Source organism: Sturnira hondurensis, unplaced genomic scaffold, assembly GCF_014824575.4.
Source record: "Sturnira hondurensis isolate 20B ecotype Veracruz unplaced genomic scaffold, ASM1482457v3 Scaffold0004322, whole genome shotgun sequence".
NCBI classification, from domain to species: domain Eukaryota; kingdom Metazoa; phylum Chordata; class Mammalia; order Chiroptera; family Phyllostomidae; genus Sturnira; species Sturnira hondurensis.
The window spans coordinates 3,477,697-3,485,650 of record NW_028076953.1 but is presented as its reverse complement, the minus strand read 5'-3'; the positions used below and the strand labels follow the sequence as shown (position 1 = coordinate 3,485,650).

Genomic DNA, 7,954 nt, shown 5'->3' with positions numbered 1-7,954 from the left:
ATTCAAATTACTTTCAGATATATTTAATCCACACAACAAGCCTCTGACTTACATATCATTTTTTTATTTTTCAGAGATGAGAAAACTGGAGACCAGAGAAATTAGGTAACTTATTCAAGGCCACACAGCTAGAAAATTACAGAGCAGGGATTTAAACTCAGCTAGTCTGATCTAAATCCGTAAAAATAACACTCACCACAAGGATCTGAACAAGGCTGAATGTGGCCCAGAATTTCCTGTCAGACCTTGTAATAACTGAAGATGAGGAGGACATGGAAAAATGGGATCCACCAGTTCTCATTCCATGAATCCAATGGAAAAAAATCTTATCTTCTAAGGAAATGCCCTCAACTTCTGCTATCAACCCAGTCAAGAAAGTCATGAGCCGGGAGAACTGCCTAATGGGAATGGACTCATTCTTTTGTCATTCTCAATTAGGCAGTTATAAAGTCATCTATCTATCAGGGTAACTACATGAGATGGTACCCCAGCTTAAAAGAAGAAAGTGAAACAGACCTATCATTCTGCCTATAGAAATAAAGTTCTGTGTTTGCACAGGTGGTCTTAACAGGGTGTGGGTTCCCAGAGACCTGTCCTTTATAAAGAGAAGAGAAACGTCACCAGACTTTCGTATCTGCAGAATTTTATTCCCATTCTGTAAAGAGGGAGAATATAAACATGGCACCAGCTAGCAATACTTCTGTTTTCATAAGAAAACCACCTTTGGAACAAAATCAGACCCACACTGGGATGGACTAAGATGTCCTAGAGACAGCAAGCTCTAACTTGCATGAGATTATTAAGAAGCAGGCTCTCCAATTCTGTGGAGTCAGTGGGCTGGGTCTATTTTCGGTTCTCAACTTGTCCTGTGATGCTGTAAGTCTCTTGCCAAGCTGAATCAGTGGTGGCATCTGTGGGAACCAATTAAGAACCTCACATTACCTAGGAAGAGAGCAACAGAGTGCTGTGAACTCTTATCTGGATAAAAGTTCTTATCTGGATAAAAGTGCCCAAAAGTAAAGAAATTAGCAAGGAATGTAGTCAAATCTTTTGTTAACGGAAGGGAAAGGGAGGGCCTGCTCTGGCTGGCCCAACTGCATATTCCCTGGGCAACTAGGGTTTCCTTTTTTCTACTTCTCCTGACAGTCCCAAGTTGGATGCCGCTTGGTCTGAACATCAAGGTTTCTTGGGAGACTTCTTTGCCTGGGTGCTTGACTTCTGCTGTCCAGACCTCTTGGAGAGGTGTGCTCTTACCTCCTGGCCACTCTTCTGCTCACTGGGTCTTAACCAACTCACTGGCTTTTTGCATTCCTGGTCTTCTAACACATTCCTTTGGGATTTCTGTTCAACTTGGTTGCTGTCCACTTGCCTAGTTTCTGCAATACTCTAAATTCTGCCTGCCTTTGGCTTCTGAGTCACTGATCTTTCCTGTCCTTCGGTTCTTGCGTACTTCTAGACTCCTGTTTTTTCACACTCAATGGCCGACTGCCTAGCAGATATCCACTGCCAGCTTCCCTAACCTGTTGGATTAAAAAAATTGTTTTTGCAAAGCACCAACATTGTTCACAGTCTCAGAACTGACATTTTTAGAGCTTAAGGTGGAGCAATCAAGAGGAAATACCCAAGTGAAAAGAAGAAATGCAGATTGAAGTGGAGGGTTGTTTAGCCTTCTTTAGATGTGAATCTCAGGAAGGCAAAAGCAGGGGACAGTTTAAAAGATCTGAATTCAAATAGAAAACTGTTTATTGTTGGTAACACAGCAATAAAATAGTAATAATCTATGAAGAATTTCAAATAACCACCCTGATAGATCACCAATTCTTAACTTTCTATTTTTCATGTGAAGAAAAAATTTGTTCTGGGAGTGGTGTGGGGTAAATGCAGATAACTGTACTTAAACAACAATAAAATAATTAAAATGAAAATTAAAAAAATTAAGAAAATAAAAAAAGAAAAAATATTCCTTTGAAATAAGTGTTTTTAATTTATTATCAAATTATGGACATGTGAATTTAGATTTGTTAAATGGGTAAAGTATTTTAACATTTACAAATGCCTAAAATAGAGAATTTATTTTTAGTGTCCCAAGTTTGAAGCCAGCATTCAATTAATCTAATTGAACTGTGTGATTTTCATAGGGATACACTGGCTCTTTTTTGAAAGGTTGTAGGAATTTAAGAAAGTTTTTTTATTTTTTAAAAGATTTTATTTTACTTTTAGACAGAGGGGAAGGAAGAGAGAAAGAGAGGGAGACTTTCTCACACATTGAGCGGCATCAATGTGTGGTTGCCTCTCATGGGCCCCCTACTGGGGACCTGGCCTGCAACCCAGGCATGTGCCCTGACTGGGAATTGAACCAGCAATGTTTTGGTTGGCATTCTAGAGCTCAACCCACTAAGAAACACCAGCCAGGTCAAAAGAGTTAATTCTTAAGGTATACAGATAGCTAGCTGTTCCATATCAACAATATATTTTTCTTATAAATAAATATGTAATGCACTTTTGTCCCTTAAAAATTTGTGAATTATGTTACTCTGAAATTGTACAGTTGTAATTTTCCTTGAAATAAGAAGAACAAAATCAATAATTTCTCTATTTTCCAGAATGGTACATAAATGTTCCAATATGCCTTCCTATTGTTAACCCAAATTCAAATTATGCCATAACTTCAAGTCTCTGCAAATGCAATGGGCGCAAGTCATGGAATAGATCACTGGGTTTCATTGCACAGTACTTTAACCCCTTTTTAAAAAGATAATCATCTTTTCTTTAGTTTCTTCCTACCCACTCCTTGGCTTCTTTATTTCCTCTTCATTAGCACCTTCGATAGGACAAACCTAAAGAAGTTGAGGGCAACTTGGACACTCAAATTCTTTTTTCAACATAAGGTTGGGTGGGGGAGAAGCACCAAATCTACCACCTAAAACAACTGGGTTTCAAAAATCCATGCCCTTCTTCAGGAACAGAAGCACTCAATGGGGTGTGTTTTTTAGGTTTGAAAAAGACAATAATTTTTTTTCTGATATTCTGATTTCTTTTCTTATTCTCCTGAGGGTTAACATTCTAAGAAAAGAGGCATATTCTCTGGGGCTTTTTTTTTCCTCCATTAGGACAGTAGATAACTGGTATAAAGCTTTGTTCTTGGCTATAATGTATATATAACCTTTCTTTTATATTAAAGGAAATGGAGTAGAGCAGCAGAAATATGTAGGGAGTCAGACTGTGATACAATTCTGACTGTGTAGCTTCACAGAAGGACCTTGGGCAAATTCCTCTTTTCACCTGAGAAAGATTTTTAAGCAATACCAACCCCAGTCTGTGACCTGGGGCCAAGTCATCTTTGACACTGGTTTCACCTTGATGATATTCTCAGCTTTAGCTCTCTCCATGCATCCCTCCTCTTATCATTAGACCTTGGCCTTTGTCTCTATTCTGAAATTTATCTTCCAGTTTCCTGTCTAGCACAGTAGATCACTGGTGGGTTTAGAGCCCTGCCCTTCACACACATGGTGGTTATAGAGCCTGACAATCTTTGGACAAACCTCCAGTTACCACTTCCAACCTGTCTGTCTGAGTCCCAGAGTACTCTCTTCCTGTGAGCAACTTGATTTTCCTGTGAGTACTCTCTTGATTACTCCTTGATTTTTCCAGAGTACTTTCTTCCTGTGAGCCAACTTGGATCCGTGTTCAACTGCTGCCTTGGGCCATGCATTGACAACTACTTTTGTGAACTATGGCCTGATGCCCTGAAATAGTTTAGATGCCTTTTGGCATGTCAGTATTTCCAGGCTCTGATCCTATTCCAGTAGCTATGCTCAACACTGGTTCTCTTCCCCTCTCTGGTGTTAGTAGGCCATACCCAACCAAGTGCCAGATGTATGATTCTGTATGGTATGATCCTGTAGCAGCAACAAAATGTTATACTATGTTGATTATATTCTATTTAATGAGACAGGAACATGGGTGACATAGCCCCAAAAATATCTCTATTAATGTAATAATGGTCAAGTTTTACAAGGTTGGTACTTAAAGGGACTAGTATTTTTTACTAAGAAAACAAATTTGTGTGGAAAAGCTCATTCCCCTAAAACTCAAAAATGAATTTTTACCTAAAGCTTTTGGGGAAGATTTGTTGAAGATGCTGGCTCCCTATGAATTTGTTCAGTAACAAATTTCACAAGAATGACTATAAACCAAAATCTACTTATCCAGTTACACCTTTGAACTAAAAAAAAAAAAACCCACAGTACATGGCCTTCCAGGATGACATTTTATACATCCATGTATGGATAGTGATTACTCTGTGCTAGGTGTTATGCAAGAACTTTATAACACATATGTCATTTAAACCACATACATATTTATCAACCTGTTATTAAAGAGGAAACGGATTTTAAGTAACTTGTCTGAGGTCACACAGCTAGAAAGTGGCAGAACCAGACAAATAGATTTTGTCTCGGGATAGCTACTAATTACTACGTGTAAACGAAAACCACTGAAAAAGAGAAAAAGCCTCAGGGAAGATAAGGAATATGCTCCAGAAAAATATTGACAAAATTAAGAGGGTAGTAAAACCATATTGTGGAATGTTGTTTGGATATTATGACAATGAGTTTATCTACTCAAAACCCTGAGATTATTGCCAGAGGCTGAAAATATTCTTAGACAATCTCAGGACAAGTTCCATAACTTGCTGTTTATAAACTGTTCATAACCTACTATGATAAGGTAATCCCTTCAAGAACTCCCAGGTGGAAGGTTTTGTATGATTTTCTGATGTACTTGCTACAGTCATTGTGACTTCTCAGTATAAGTCTTTTAGTATAATATTTTCATTAAAAATAATTTTAATTTCCAGAATTATACTGTCATGCCTCAATCAGGCAAAAATCCTAGCTCCAAATTATTATAGGCTGTTCTTTTTCTTAAGGAACTATTAAAAGAAAACAATAGTTCTTCAGTACCAATACAAATAAGGAATGGAATAATGATTGTCATTCATGATTCTGTTTCAGATTTTGAATATTGCTTTCAAGTTAAAAAACATTGTTAAAATTTATTCTTTTTTAAAATCGACTTGAGAGAGAGAGGGGGAAACATGGATTTGTTGTTCCACCCACCCAAGCATCCATTGGTTCACTCTTATGTGTGCTCTGACTGGGGATCAAACTCACAATCTTGCTGATGGGGACAACGCTCTAACCAACTGAGCTCTATTTCATAGTAAAACCAGATGCAGAAAATACTTGCCCTACTTCACATTAAATTCCTTGTGTTCTACACTCTTCCTATCATTTTATAACATTTTGGACACAATAGATTCATAACACTCAATGGTTATGTTAGTGGAAAATTAAGAGGACCACTGTAGTTTCTTTATTCAATACACAATTTGCCTTTTAACAGAAGATTAAAGAGATCCCTGTTTCTCATTTTAGTCTATTTTCTTGTGATTTTTTTCACAACAGACTCCATTTTTCCTGGTGTACAATTTCAGTCACCACCTTGCCTTACCAATACCTTATACCATTTACTGGATGTAGGTTAAATATTATAAAATTCTTTTTGTCTATTGTTCTCAGGGAAATTTAATGTAAAATATGGGATCTCTTCAACTGAATATTAACTCAGGGCCTGATATCCTCTTTTTTATTCTCTTCACTAGTCCGTTTCTTGCTTCCCATTTTGAAACTTCAAAGAAGTTCCTGGTTAAGTCTACTTTCCCAAATCAGTCACTGCAAGGTTAACTCAGAGGTTACAAAATCAAAATGCCTACAAGGATCAGCCTGGAAAGATAAATATGTTCTGGGGGCTGGAGTAGGAAATGTAGGGAACAAAGGGGACTACGACAAACTGCAGAGCACAGGCCCCCCATAAGGCGGATGTTGGCCCTCAGTGCCAGCTCATTGTTGTTGAGAGAATGAAAGGCTTGGTCAGTGGATCATCTGATTTTCAAGAGTCAGAAATTTTGGTCTTTATGTAAAATGTCCCAGCCTGTAAATGGTGGACCAAACAAAACATGTCTGCCCAGGACTGGCAGTTGCAATCTCTGTTTTCACTGGTATTGAATTCAAAGGACTATTATAAAAGCACCATAGGTTTTTGAAATGTTCTTGAAGAATGTAAGGTGAGTTCTGTGGTCCAAGTTCACTATCAAGGGAAAGGGAAAGGAAGGGTTCCTACCAGAAGTATAATTTGATATTGGTCTAATTAGTACAGTTTCATTAGTCTAATGAGTAGATTGTGATTCTGTGGTTTTATTTAATGTAATAAAGTGACTCATTTTTATGGAAGAAAAGAGGGATGAAATACATATTTGATTAAAAATACATGTTCAATTTTGTTTTTATTTATATACGTAAGGAATACCAGTACTGGAAAAGTGCATTCAAAGTTAACAAAAGTAGTTATCAATGCAAAGTAGGGACAAGGTAGAGAGGCAACCCTGACTGGTGTGACTCAGCGGGTTGAGCATTGTCCTGCAAACTGAAAGGTCACTGGTTGGATTCCCAGTCAGGAAACATGGTTAGGTTGTGGGCTAGGTCCCTGGTTGAGGGAATGCAAGAGGCAACTGACTGGTGTTTCTTTTGCATGTCAATGTTTCTCTCCTTCTTTCTCCCTCCCTTCCCCTTCTGTAAAAATAAATAAATAAAACCTTAAAAAATAAAAGAGGGCATAAGTGTGGGAATAAAACTTCTCAATGTACATTTTTATTTGGTTTTTACTTTTGAACCAGGTGAGAGTATTACATATTCAAAGATTAAAATAAAATTAAAAATGAAAGTAAAAAGCATTAAAATGTCAATTTATGCTTGTCCAATGGGGTTGAGAGGAGCGTGGACTTTTCCCCTCTTCAGCATGCCACGTGCTCATCTGCTGACATCTGTGTACTCCAAAAACGGAGAGTCATCTGGCAAAAGTGCCACTTTGTCGATACTGTAAACTTCGTACACCAAACTCATACAAAAACAATAGATAGCCCTATGCTGTCAGTGAATTGGCAGGTCATCAAACCAGTGATGAATCTTGGGGTATTGGCAAAGCTGTGGCTCAAATTCCCAGAGTTCAAGGTGGTGAAACTCATGGTTCTGGCCAGGGTGCTTTTGTTGTGGGAGCCAGATGTTTGCACCAGCTAAAACCGGGTGCTGTTGGAACCTCAGAGTAAATACAACACAGAAGAGATATACAATCTGCTCTACCCTGGCTGCCTGGGCCTTAAGAGCACTGGGCATTATATTGAGGAAATTCCTGAATTTCTTTGGGTGTTGAAGATAAAGCTGAAGGCCAAAAGAAGACCAGTGAAGCTGTTTTGTTTCTTAAGAAACTTATGGCCTGGAATTATATCAAAAAGGTCTATGCCTCTCAGCAAACGAGAGCTGGCAAGGGCAAAATGAGAAACCATTGTATCCAGTGCAGGGGACCTTGCATCATCTATAATGAGGACAATGGTATCATCAAAGCCATCAGAAACATCCCTGGAATTACCTGCTTAATGTAAACAAACTGAACATTTTGAAACCTGTTCCTGGTGGGCCTGTAGGCCATTTCTGCATTTGGACTGAAAATGCTTTCCACTGAGTTAAATGATCTGTATGGCACTTGGCATAAAGCTGCCTCCCTCAAGAGTAACTACAACTTTTGCCTGCACAAGATACTCAGTACAGACCTTAGCAGAATCTTGAAAAGCCCAGAGATACAAAGAGCCCTCTGAGCACCATGCAAGAAGATCATCATAGAGTCCCGAAGAATCCACTGAAACACCTGAGAGTCATGTTGAAGCTGAATCCGTGTGCAAAGACCAGGCTCCGGAACACCATTCTTCATCAGACCAAGAAATAGAAGCTCCAGGTGGGTAAAGCAACAGCAGTGCTAGAATCCAAATCAGATGAGAAGGGGGTTCCAGGCAAGAAGGCTGTGGTAGAGAAGTAAGAAAGAGGGCTGTTGGCATTATGAA

General features: G+C 38.5%; 1 pseudogene; it reads left to right on the top strand.

Moving 5' to 3' along the window:
- Positions 1 to 6,819: 6,819 nt before the first annotated feature.
- On the top strand, positions 6,820 to 7,954 carry LOC118986556 (60S ribosomal protein L4-like; annotated as a pseudogene).